Source organism: Sturnira hondurensis, unplaced genomic scaffold (genome assembly GCF_014824575.4).
Source record: "Sturnira hondurensis isolate 20B ecotype Veracruz unplaced genomic scaffold, ASM1482457v3 Scaffold0006413, whole genome shotgun sequence".
Taxonomy (NCBI): Eukaryota; Metazoa; Chordata; class Mammalia; order Chiroptera; family Phyllostomidae; genus Sturnira; species Sturnira hondurensis.
In genome coordinates this window covers 16,859,766-16,871,730 of record NW_028079044.1, presented here as the reverse complement: position 1 = coordinate 16,871,730, position 11,965 = coordinate 16,859,766, and the positions used below count along the sequence as shown (strand labels likewise).

General features: G+C 42.4%; 1 pseudogene; it reads left to right on the top strand.

The window, feature by feature from the left end:
• Positions 1-4,758: 4,758 nt before the first annotated feature.
• LOC118988345 (RNA-binding motif protein, X chromosome-like) lies at positions 4,759-5,724 on the top strand (annotated as a pseudogene).
• Positions 5,725-11,965: the final 6,241 nt, after the last annotated feature.

Genomic DNA, 11,965 nt, shown 5'->3' with positions numbered 1-11,965 from the left:
ATGCACACAAACAACAACACCAATTCTTACCTTTCAGAGGTTTTATTAAAATCTGTATGGACTAAGTATGATCATTTCTGGGATTTAGGTACATTTAAATGTATACATGGAAATATATACATTGGCCATGAATTGATAATTGTTGGAGTTAGGCAATGAGCACTGTCTACTTGTTTTAAAATTTTTATAGTGAAAGTTTTCTGAAATCAAGTGTAAGACTCTCGATTTTAATGCCCCCTCCCACTGTGTCAACTCAGGAGAAATGACCTGAGAGTGGGTGTTTGATGGTGGGAAGGGGCAGACATGAAGGCATGCAGCACAGAAAAGAAACTGAAGGGAAGGGAAACTGAAAAAGCCACAGCAATCTTCAACTGCCGCATCTTACCGGTTGAGGTGACCGCTGTCCCTCTTAACCCCAAACCCAGGACGCGGCGCCGGGCCAGGCTGCCGGTGGGTTCTGCACTCCCCGCGTGGCTGAGAGGTGGCAGAAACTGCTCAGCGCACGTTGTTACCGCTGCCATGCGCCGGTCCTTATTTTAGAGAGTGAGATTTCACAAGTCGCAAAAACAATCTGTCTTATCAAACTCCTGCTAAATAGAACCTGAATCACCATGGTAACAGCAAAGGCAGGCGTGGGGGAGGGTTGCACACTTTGTCAGGTGAAAAGCAAAAGTCAGAGAAAGCATCCTATCCATCCCTTAGGATCCAGCCCAGACTTCCGTCTCCTCTCGGTCCCCATGGCCTCCTCTATACAGCTAGGTTACAAAACACAGTCTGTGCATCCAAGGCAGGTATCAATACCTCCATTTTGTAGAAGGAAAAGTTGAGGGTCAGCAAGACTAAGAAATTCCCTGAAGTCTAATAAGTGCCAAAGCTAAGAGTGAAGCCCAAGTTCACCTAGCCCGGGCCCACATTCTCCTACTTCTGACTCTGCAGCATCCAGCGTGTGTGGACGCTCATTCAGACGTTGGCCGTGTAACCCTGTATATCGTGGCTCATAAAAATGAACAAAGCAGACAACATTAAAAGGCGAAGGTAAACATGAAAATACTTTCAAGCATTTAAAGGTCCAGAGTGTTTTTTAAGATCTTATTTATTTATCTCCAGAGAGTGCGGAAGGGAGGAAAAGAGAGGGGAGAAACATTGATGTGTGAAAAAAGTCCGGATTGGTTGCCTCTCCAATGCTCCCACCCACCCAGGCGCGGGCCCTAGCTGGGAATCAACCTTCAGTCTGCGGTTGTTCCCCACCCCACAAGCCCCACGAGTCAGTGCAGGTCCAGAGAGCTCTGAGAGCCTGTATTTTATTCTTCTCTCCCAAATTTAAACTAAATAAGAACATAATATTAGAATATAATAATATGGGAGAAATTTCTTTCTATTATAGAAGCCTGAGAAGAGACACACAAAGAAGAGCTATGTGGGGGATGGCCCAAACAAGCAATATTCTAAGATAACAATCAGTATATCTGAATATAAATATATATCTAAATATAATTAATATAAATAAAAATTAAAGAGTTCGGGTGTACTCATACAGCTCCTCAAATAAGCAGTGCAATGTAAATCAGCTTTATTCTTGCTCAGTGGCTACAATAAATCCCGTGTTTAAACATTTCAACATGTGGTTAGAGAAAAGGATATTTATCATCTCAAACTCGTTTCTAAGTAAGGTGTTTTTATTTGTCATTAATGTTATTTGGGTATATTGTTTATTTAGGAATTTTTTATGTTTTGCAACATAAATACAAATTTTATCTTCAGTGCAGCTGCCTGGTCATACTTGAAGATGGAAATCAAGGGGGCACTCTGGGAGGAGTACTGACTACGGTCAGGAGGCTGCGGTTGGGATAGAACACCCATCACTCGCCCCTGCTGCCGCTGAGGAATTCGAACTATGTTTTAGTCTTTGTGTCATTGCTTACTGAGGATGTGACATTCTAAAAGGACCCATGCCTCACACCTTATGCAAGAAATTAATGCGATAGCTCTAAATGTAAACCCTAAAACTAGAAAAACTTGCGGAACAAAATATCATTGAGACCCTGGGTTAGGCAAATATTTCTTAGATACAACAGCAACTTTGTAATGCATAAGAAAATCAAATTGATGAGTTGAATATTTCAAAATTAACAACTCTCGGCCCGGGCTGGGGTAGCTCAGTGGATTGAGCATGGGCCTGCGAACCAGACGATCGCGGTTCGATTCCCAGTCGGGGCACATGCTTGGGTTGCAGGCCAGTTTCCTGCAGGGGCCAGTTCCCTGCAGGAGATGCACAAGAAGCAACCATACATTGATGTTTCTTTCCTCTCTCCTTCCCTTCCCCTCTAAAAAGATAAATAAATAAAAAAATATTAAAAAAAATTTAACAACTCTCACTCCTCAACAGACACTACTATGAAAATGAAAAGACAAGGCACTGACTGGGAAAAAAAAATCTGCAGATTATATTTCTGTCCTGTATCTGGAATAGATGAGGAACTCACACAACTCAATTATAAAAAACAAACAATCCAATATAAAAATTGTCAAAAAGAAAAAAAAGTTAGTACTTGGTTGAACAAGGACCTCCCAAGGATGTCCACATCCTATCCCAGAACTTGTGAATATGTTACTATTACCTTACATGGCAGAAAAAGGCCTGCAAATGTGATGAAATTAAAGATTTTGAGCTGGGGGTTTTCCTGGATTATTCAGTTGGGTCCAGTGCAACCACAAGCATTTCCGTAGAAGGAGGCAGGGGGGCCCGTGTCAGGAGGCAGCGTGGGACAGAGCCCAGGGAGGCTGAGAGGCGCTGGGCTGCAGATTTGAAGACAGAGTCTTCAAAAGGCTCCAGAGTCAGAATGCAGGTACCTCTGGAAACCAGAAAAGGCAAAGAAATGTTTTTCCCAGACTTGTCAGAAGAAACTGTCCTTCCAACACCTTATTTTAGGACTTTTCACCTCTAAACTGTAAGATAACAAATTTGTGCTGTTTCAGGCTGCTAATTCTGTTGCCATTTGTTACAGCAGCAACAAGAAACAACTGCCTACTCATACATATATATATACGCATATGCATATATACACACATATTCCCTTCATAATTTTTCTTTAAACTTTTTGTATTTTATGCATTATTCGGTGTGTGTGTGTGCATAAAGAAAACAGTTTAACTGTTCTATGTATGCATAAAACATAAACAGTTTCAAGAAACATTATGAAGTGAGTATGTGTAAACACCACCCATGTCAAGAAACAGAACACTTCGAGCAGCTGAGAAGGCCCATGTACCCTGACCCATCATATATCTCTCCCTCCTCCCACAGATCGCCTCTCTCTGAGCTGCATGATCATTCTTTTCCATTTTCCTTTATAATTAAAGTGCATACATGAAAGTGTACCTCTAGCCAGCATAGTGATTTTGCTTGCCTTTCAAATTTTTTAATTGTGGTAAAAGACATAACATACAAATTTTCATCTTAATGATTTTTAAGTATACAGCTTAGTAGGATTACATACATTCATGTTGTTGTGCAATAGCGCTCCGGAACTTTTCATCTTGCAAACTGAAACTTTATACACATTAAACAACTCCACTTGCCCTTCTACCTACCCCTTGGTAACCTCCCTCCTTTCTGTTGCTATGAGTTTGACTACTTTAAATAGCTCATATAAGTGAAATCATACAATATGCCTCTTTTTGTGACTAGCTCATTTCCCACATACTATGGTATCCTCAAGGTTCATCTATGTTGTCAAATGTATGAGAATTTTCTTCCCTTTTAAAGGCCAAATACTATTCCTTTGTATGTATATATCACATTTTGTTTATCTATTTGTCAAAGGACATTGGGTAGCTCCCACCATTTGGCTATTGTAAATAAAGGTGCTGTGAACATTATTGTACAATGATCTCTCCAAGACTCTGCTTTCAATTCTTTTACATACTCATAAGTAATATAGCTGGCACATACGCTAATTCTACTTTTTATATTCTTGAGGCAACACCACACTGTTTTTCATAGTGGGTGCACCATTGTACATGCTCACCAACACGAAAGCTCCAATTTTTCCACATCCTCATCAACACTTGCTATTTTCTGATTACTTGATACTGGCCATCCTATTGGATGTGTGGTGATAGCTCATTTTGATTCTGATTTGCAGTTCTCTAGTGATGAGTGATGTTGAGCATCCTTTCATGCCCATGCTGCTCATTTGGACATGTTCGGTAGAAAAATGTCTACTTGAGCCGTTTGTCAGTTTTCAAACAGAGTAATTAGGGTTTTTGTTGTTGAGTTGTAGAAGTTTATTTATCTATTCTGGATATTAAACTCTTACCAGATATATGATTTACAAATAGTTTCTCCCATTCCATAGGTTGCCTTTTTACACTATTGACTGTGCCCTTTGGTTCAGACAAGTTTTTAATTTTGATATAGTCCAAGTTATCTATTTTTGCTTTTATTGTGTGTGTTCTTGGTATTATATCTAAGAAATCATGGCCAAACCCAATGTCATTAAGCTTTTTCTCCTATGCTTTTTCTAAAAGCTTTATATATTTTTTACATGTGAATGCCAGTATTTCCAACACGCTTTACTGGAAACACTGTTCTTTGCCACCCTGCTAAGGGTCTTCACATTCTTGTTGAAAATCATTTGACCATCTATGCAAAGGTTTATTTCTGGGTTCTCTATTTTACTCCATTGGTCTATGTCTGCCTTCATGCCAACATCAAACTGTTTTGATTACTGTAACTTAATTTTGCTTGAGACAGGAATGGTGTCCTTGGATGGAAAAGTCATTGAGGTAGAACAAGCCACTTAATAAACCATCATTTGAAAGTGGTAGACGTGGACCACCACCTCCACCTCCAAGAAATGGAGAAGAGGAAAAAGTGGAGGAAGCAAGGGATGTCCCTCACGTGGAGGGCACATGGGTGATGGTGGCTATTCCATGAATTTTAACATGAATTCTCCCAGGAGGCCGCTTCCAGTTAAAAAGATGGCCACCACAAGAAGTGGGGGTCCTCCTCCTGAAAGGCCAGCTCTTTTAGGACCGGTTGGCAGCAGCGGTAGAGTGGGAAGACTCCTGTAGGTCGAGGAAGAGATATGGCGGCCTGCTTTGGAGGGAGCCCTGCCTTCCGGCAGAGCTGTTTATGTGTCCATGAGAGAAGACGGATATTCTACTAAAGACAGCTGTTCAAATAGAGATTACCCAAATTCTCATGATCCAAGAGATTATGTGCCACCACGAAGAAATAATACTTAACTTAATTATGGTTTTTCCAGTTCACATGATGACTATCCATCAAGAGGCTGATAGACATATCTTGGCTTTGGTCGTGACCATGACTATTCAGATCATCCTAGTGGCAGGTCCTACAGGGATTCATATGACAGTTATGATAACTCACGTTGTGCTCCTCCTGCACGAAGGCCCATCACTGTACGGTGGAAGCAGTTGCTATGATGATTACAGCAGCTCACCTGTACGTGGTTGCCATGGAGTCAGATATTCAAGCAGCCTAAGTGGTCTCTACTCAAGTGGTCGTCATCGGGTTGGCAGACAAGGAGAGCTTCCCCTTCTAGGGAAAGGTGGTACCTTCCTCCACGTGATTCCTACTGCAGTTCAAGCCACAGAGCCCAGAGGGGTGGTGCCCTGGAGAAAGCCAATCTGAGGGGGTGGGGTGGGCCAAAGCAGAAATTAAAAACGAAACTTTGGACCAAAATCCCTGCTGAATGAAACAAACAAAAGGAGAACCTATTCTCTCATAACTACCCAAGGAGTACTAAAAGAAAAAGATGTGTTACCTTTTTAAAATTTCCTAAGTTCCCCTTCCATAATATTTATGTTCTTATAAGGAAAAAAGTAAACATGTTTAATTTTATGATATTGCTTTCAAATGTTAAATGTGTTAAGGGTTGGCTTGTGTTCTAGCATTGTAATTTTCCAAGTGTCCCTAAAGGCCACTTTCTAAGTTTTCATCCAGTAAATGAGACAAGCAATTCTAAAATCTTCTACAGACATCTAGTCATCTAAAATGGAGAGATGCATCCCAAATCCCAAACAAGCTAGCTATTAAGACAGTGGTTGGGGTATGGTACTCTTAGAATATCGTACTGTCTTCAAAGGGAAATCTCAAATGTTCTCAGCATGAAAAACCTGAGACCAGATGCTTATGTAAAGAAAGTGCTGTTCTGCCCTGGCTGGTGTGGCTCAGTGGATTGAGGGCCGGCCTGTGAACCACAAAGGTCAAAGGTTTATTCCCAGTCAGGGCTCATGCCTGGGTTGCGGGCCAGTCCTCATTGGGGGAGTGTAAGAGGAACTGATCCACGTTTCTCTCTCTTTCTTTCTCCCTCCCTCCCTTCCCCTTTCTCTGAAAAAATTAATTAATTAAAAAAGAAAGTGCTGTTCACCAGGTAAACTCAAAACCAATGGGTAATGCTGGCCACATTTTGACTTTCTGACATTTCTTTGGGAATATACAAGAACCTCCTCTTCCCCCGCCCTCCCCCAATAAAATTATTTAAGTGTGTGTTAAGCAACTACAGAACGCTTAGTAAAGAGTTTGGCCAATACCAAACAGTAATAATAAATAAAATATATCCATTCTAGTGCTGGTAGATATTTGATTCTTTCCCCATATTTGTAATACTATTTTGGAAATGGATTGCTGCCATTTGGTCTCCTTGGGCTTTAAATTCGTTTTCATAGCCACCCGAGTATATTTTATAGTCTCCTTTGACATTCTTCATCTTTGTGATTTCATCTTTTGTTACCAGAAACATTTTACTCGTAGGTATTTTATATTTCCTATCTACTATTCTAATATCTGAAGTTCTTGGTAGTCTAACTTTGCTGTTTATTAACCGTGTGGAATCTCACTCTCTTTTTATCCACATGGTTTTTGACTGCGACTTCATTTGCCTCCTGTTCAATTCTCTTCTCAATGGCGCTCAAGATTCTTTGGAAAGGGCTCATGGACAAAACCAAGGGGGAGGGTGGAAGCAAGGGAGGTGGGTGGGTTTGCAGGGGCTGGGGAGAAAATACAGACAACTGTAATTGAACAATGATAAAAAATTTCAAATTAAAAAACCTAAAAAAATTCTTTGGGTTTGTTTTTGTTTTTTCTTTTGGAAGTTTCTCTATTTGCTGTGATAAAAGCAATGTAATAAAAATTGTGCTGTATGTAGGTTACAGTTGTTTTGTAAGAGGAGACTCTGGTCCACCATCACGTCAAAAGCAGAAGTCCTTCAGATGTCATTTTGGGGTGGTGAGGCCTCAGGGTCTTGCTTGAGAACAATAAATGGAAATGACTCCACTAAGCAAACAAGCTGTTTTGTTGTCGTTGATTGTTTGCTTGTTTTTTGAATGAGGTAGACAAGAGCTGGTTAATCCCCATTGAAGACAAAAGCTAAACCTGGACCGCAGGGAGAATTTGTAGCAATTTGAGGAAGAGAAATAGGTAACTGGAAAGAGGAACAAACTCTACTAGATCAGTTTGATTAAGTTTCTGCTGTTGGGTGAGGAATGTGAATAACAAGCCAACCACAGATATGTCTGTGCGTGGTTAAAAACAAATTGTGAGTTTTGACCTACTTTGGAAGGAGCAGTGAAATTCTGAATTTGGCTCTGAAGCCCGTGAGAGTGAGAACTAGGATCTGTTCTGTATACCAGGTGATACTGTTACAGGACACACCCCCGGGGTCTTTCATTACTCCTGGTTCTTTACCCAGTGCTGTATTAAGAACCGTAGCTCTCAATGCCAGATTTTGGTAAAAAGGAAAGGAATTATTTAATTAAAAGTTATACAGGTTTAGAATAATGGTGGAATTCTCTGTTAAACCTCACTCCCTTTAGAAACAAGGATACACCACAAACACACAGTCTTGCCCTTCCCCTCTGCCCAAGCAGGCCAGTGCCAGTCGGAAGTACCACCTTCCGGAAGGAAAAAAAAACAACACAGGATTCCGCAGCTCGTTTCTCCTGGTTCCTCCCAGTAATCTGTGCTCCGCTGGGTAGGTCTCCCATGGTTCCCAGAACTGAGAGCGGTGTCGCCAAGATCTTCAGTTTTTAATCCAAAACCACATGGCACCTCCTCACGACCAGCTGGCAACAGTCCTTTCAACCCCTATCGACCCTCACAGTCCCGCATTGTCCCATGTTGTCCTCCTTGCACAGGGCGGCCCACCTATTTGTTTAAATCCCAGCCTGGGTCCTCCTCCATAACCCAATTTCCGACTCCTCCCACAGTTGGCTATACCTGCTAGCGATATTTTCTGACTTTCTTGGCTGCCGTGGTTAGTCCAGGCAGGCATGGCCCCGTGGCGTGGAGCGAACCGTCTCCAAGTTTCCCTGCGAGTGCTATTACCTGGGAGCTGCCTCCCAGTTACATCATGGGTCAAAGTCACACCCATCTCCCTGGCCCAGGCAGACTATTCAGTATTCCTGAGGCTAGCCTGCAAAATTGACACGCAAAATAACTCTCAACCCCTGCCCGCTGCTTTTCCCAGCCCCCAGGCTAGGCTTATAGAGGGTTTTGGGGCTTCTTAGCCTACACCCTGTTCTGAACCCTGCTCACTCCACACCCATTATGATATCTGGAGGATAGAACTTAACCTTGATCTTATTATTTTAGTCTCTTGCAGAAGTCTTCACTTTGTTAAGATATAATGTAAACCTTGTGGGCAAAAGGGGGCTATATACTAAACCTGACAAGCTAAGGGGGGACCTGCATGGCAGCCTTATAAACACAGAGACTAAAGTAACCACACAGGATGGACTGAAATGAAAACTTTCTCACTAAAAGTGGTTCATGGCAGGTGGTCATGTCCTAAGCTAGACTCTTCCCTGACAAAAGTTAGTCTTTACCTTAACTGAGCCTGTCTATTGTCTTTTTGTATCTATGATAATAAAACAGTGTGCAGCCAAGAGGGAGGGCCCTAAATACGGATTTGGAATGGGGTCCAGACCTCAAGGTGTCCAGGAAATATTAGAAGGACATGTAGTATGTGCTCACACTTTCCCCGCACAGGCGTGAGTTGGGGGAAGGGACAAATGGAGCAGGGCCATTGAGAGCTGTTTTGTACAGCAACGACTTTACAGCTAACCTCTGGCATGGTCATTTAACATATCTATAACCTTTAATACCTATAACCTATAACCTTTTAACATAGATATTTTAAACAACTGTGGCCGCGCTCTGAGCCAGGGGAGTGGAGTGACTTCCACCCAACATATAACTAGGGGCAGGTCCCCCAGGTTACGTGCTTGCATGAGAACTTGGAGATGATTGGCTCCACGCCATGGGGCCATGCCTGCCCAGACCCACTATGGCAGCCCAGTAAAGTTGGAAGGATATGAGAGTGCTGGCAAGTGTAGCCAATTGTAGGAGGAGTCGGAAATGGAGCTGCAGAGGAAGATTGGCCCCGGGGATTTAAACCCAGGTGCAGCAGCCATGTGAGAGAGAGGGCCACGTGCAGCTTTGCGGAGAGAGCCACGAGCTTCTGGCAGGGTGGGGATCCCCGCAGCCATGGGAGAAGAGAGAGCCACCTGGCTTTAGCAGAGAACTCCCACCTGGCTTTGGCAGAGTGGCGACCCCCTGCTGCCACAGCTTTGCCAAGAAGAGGATCATGCACTTTTGGCCAGAGTGGGGACCCCTGCACCTTTGGTAGAAGAGGACAATGACACTTTGGGGTGCTCCCTTTGGCCGTGTGGCCTGAGGAGCAAAAGGGACTTTGCCTAGAATAAGGGTGAAAGAACTCTTGCCAGTAGGCCATGAGAAGCTTTGGATTAATTAGAGATCCTGCCCAGACGGCGACACAGCTGATGGTGTCAGGAGCCTGAATCACAGACATTTGCTTCTTTTCCTGAGATACAGGACCCCAAATTAGGTCAGGGGGAGAAGGAAGCACTGTGGACATCTGTGGGTATCCAAAAGGATTTTGATATCTTTTTTTAAAATATTTTATTTATTTACCTTTAGAGGGGAAGGGAAGGAGAGAGGAAGAGAAACATCAATGTATGGTTGCTTCTTGTGCATCCCCTGCTGGGAATTGGCCCCTGCTGGGAACTGGCCTGCAACCCAGGAATGTGCCCTGACTGGGAATCGAACCTCGATAGTCTGGTTCGCGAGCCCGTGCTCAATCCACTGAGCTACACCAGCCAGGGGTTTGGATTTTGATATCTTAATGAAGACGTTAGGTCACTACTTCAAGTCTATATAGCTTTAAATAAACATTTCCTCTCCTTTTCACAAATCTCTGGCATTGAGAGATGTCTTTCCTAAGGCAGCGGACAATCAAACCTAGCAGGGGGTCCTTTTGGTAATAGTATATTGTACCCCCTTGTCCCTGTGTGGGTGTGTTCTGTAACAGTTTTTGGCATCCCTGGGTGGGCCAATAATTGCCCCTGGTCTGTTCTGTAGCAATAACATACTTTTGGAATGTCAAGGCAATGTCCCTATTTCCACACTCCTGGGGCATAACCCCAGTACCAGCACAGACCACACCCATTATCACTGTTACCCTGTTGTTGACTGTTAAGTATCGTGTATACCCACCCATGTAAAAGAAGTGCATGTCTGTTGTTTTACTTTTTATCCAGTCCGAGAGGCTCCCCTCACCACCCACTCTGTTTTCTCCCACCTCCCTAATCTATCACCACAGGATTTCACGTAACCCTCTTCCACATCCTCTTTCCGTTGTGATGTTTAAAATAAGGTGCAAAATTACCATTTTTCTGGAGCATTGCTTCAGTCTGTTGAGTTTCTGCTTCCCAGCAATTGTCATCAGTTTGGTTCAAATAAACTCACAAAAATTCTTACAGGTTCGGACATTTCTTACATTGACAGTCTCTTAGTTTTTACAACGTACTAATATAAAAACTCATTTGTAGAACATTCTGTCTTTTGTGAAACCACATTTTAAGATATTTATTAAATTACTCAGTGTACTTTAAACAAGAACCCACACACGTACAAAATTTCGCCTTAAATTCAGTGCCAGGAAGAAAACCTTGTCTCTTTAGAAAAACATGTTTGCTTATTTTTATCAGGCTAAATTACCCATACACTTCCTGTCTCAACTTTTTTAAAAGTGTACCCAAAAGTCAGATCTGAGAAAGCTCAGTTGTGGTAACCAGTGAGCGGTCCCATCCCCACCTCGGATCCTGTTTGTAACAATAACTCAAGTATCCTTTCATTTCGTAGCACAAACATAATACATATTTGTTATTCATGCTAGAAAATATAAACAAGAAAAATGAAAGGAAAAAAGGCAATTGTTACTTTCAAAACTTTATTTTACATTCTCTGATTATACCATCCTCACTCCCACACCAACTTTATTAATATGATTTGGTTGCCAAAGGAAACTGACTCTGACTTAAGGGAAGAGATTTTTCCTTTTCCTATACGCATTTTGGGTCCATCAGCTGGGGCCCTGCAAATTAGGCTGACAAAAGACATATTAACAAGGGAAAGCCAAACAGGTTTATTAACACATGAATCATACTTACCACCTGGGAGCACCTAAGGATGTGGCAGAATGCCCAAACAGGTGGTTAGAACATGGGCTTATATAGCATTTTAGGAAAAAACAATAATTTTGTAGAGACGTGGCCAGGCAAAGAAAAGGGACTTTGTGCTTCTAGGAATGGCAAATTGTGGGAAGGCAAATTTATGGGGGGAACTCATGGTAGATAAGGGCTAGTTTCAGCAAGGTTTGTAATACTGATCTCTCTGGTGCCATGCCTGATAAGGGTCTAATCTCGGTGATTAACTTCTGGCTTTCCTTGTAGAGAGGGGTGGGAAAAACACCTTTACAACATTCGGTCCTGCTTTTAGGCAAATAGGGCAAAGAGCTTTCCTGCATCTGCTCTTCTCAGTTGCCTTCAGCTCAAACGAACCCTTATTCCAAAGTGTTATAACTCTTGTACCCTTCATTGACTTAAATAATAAAAAGCAATTGTTACAAGGATACTG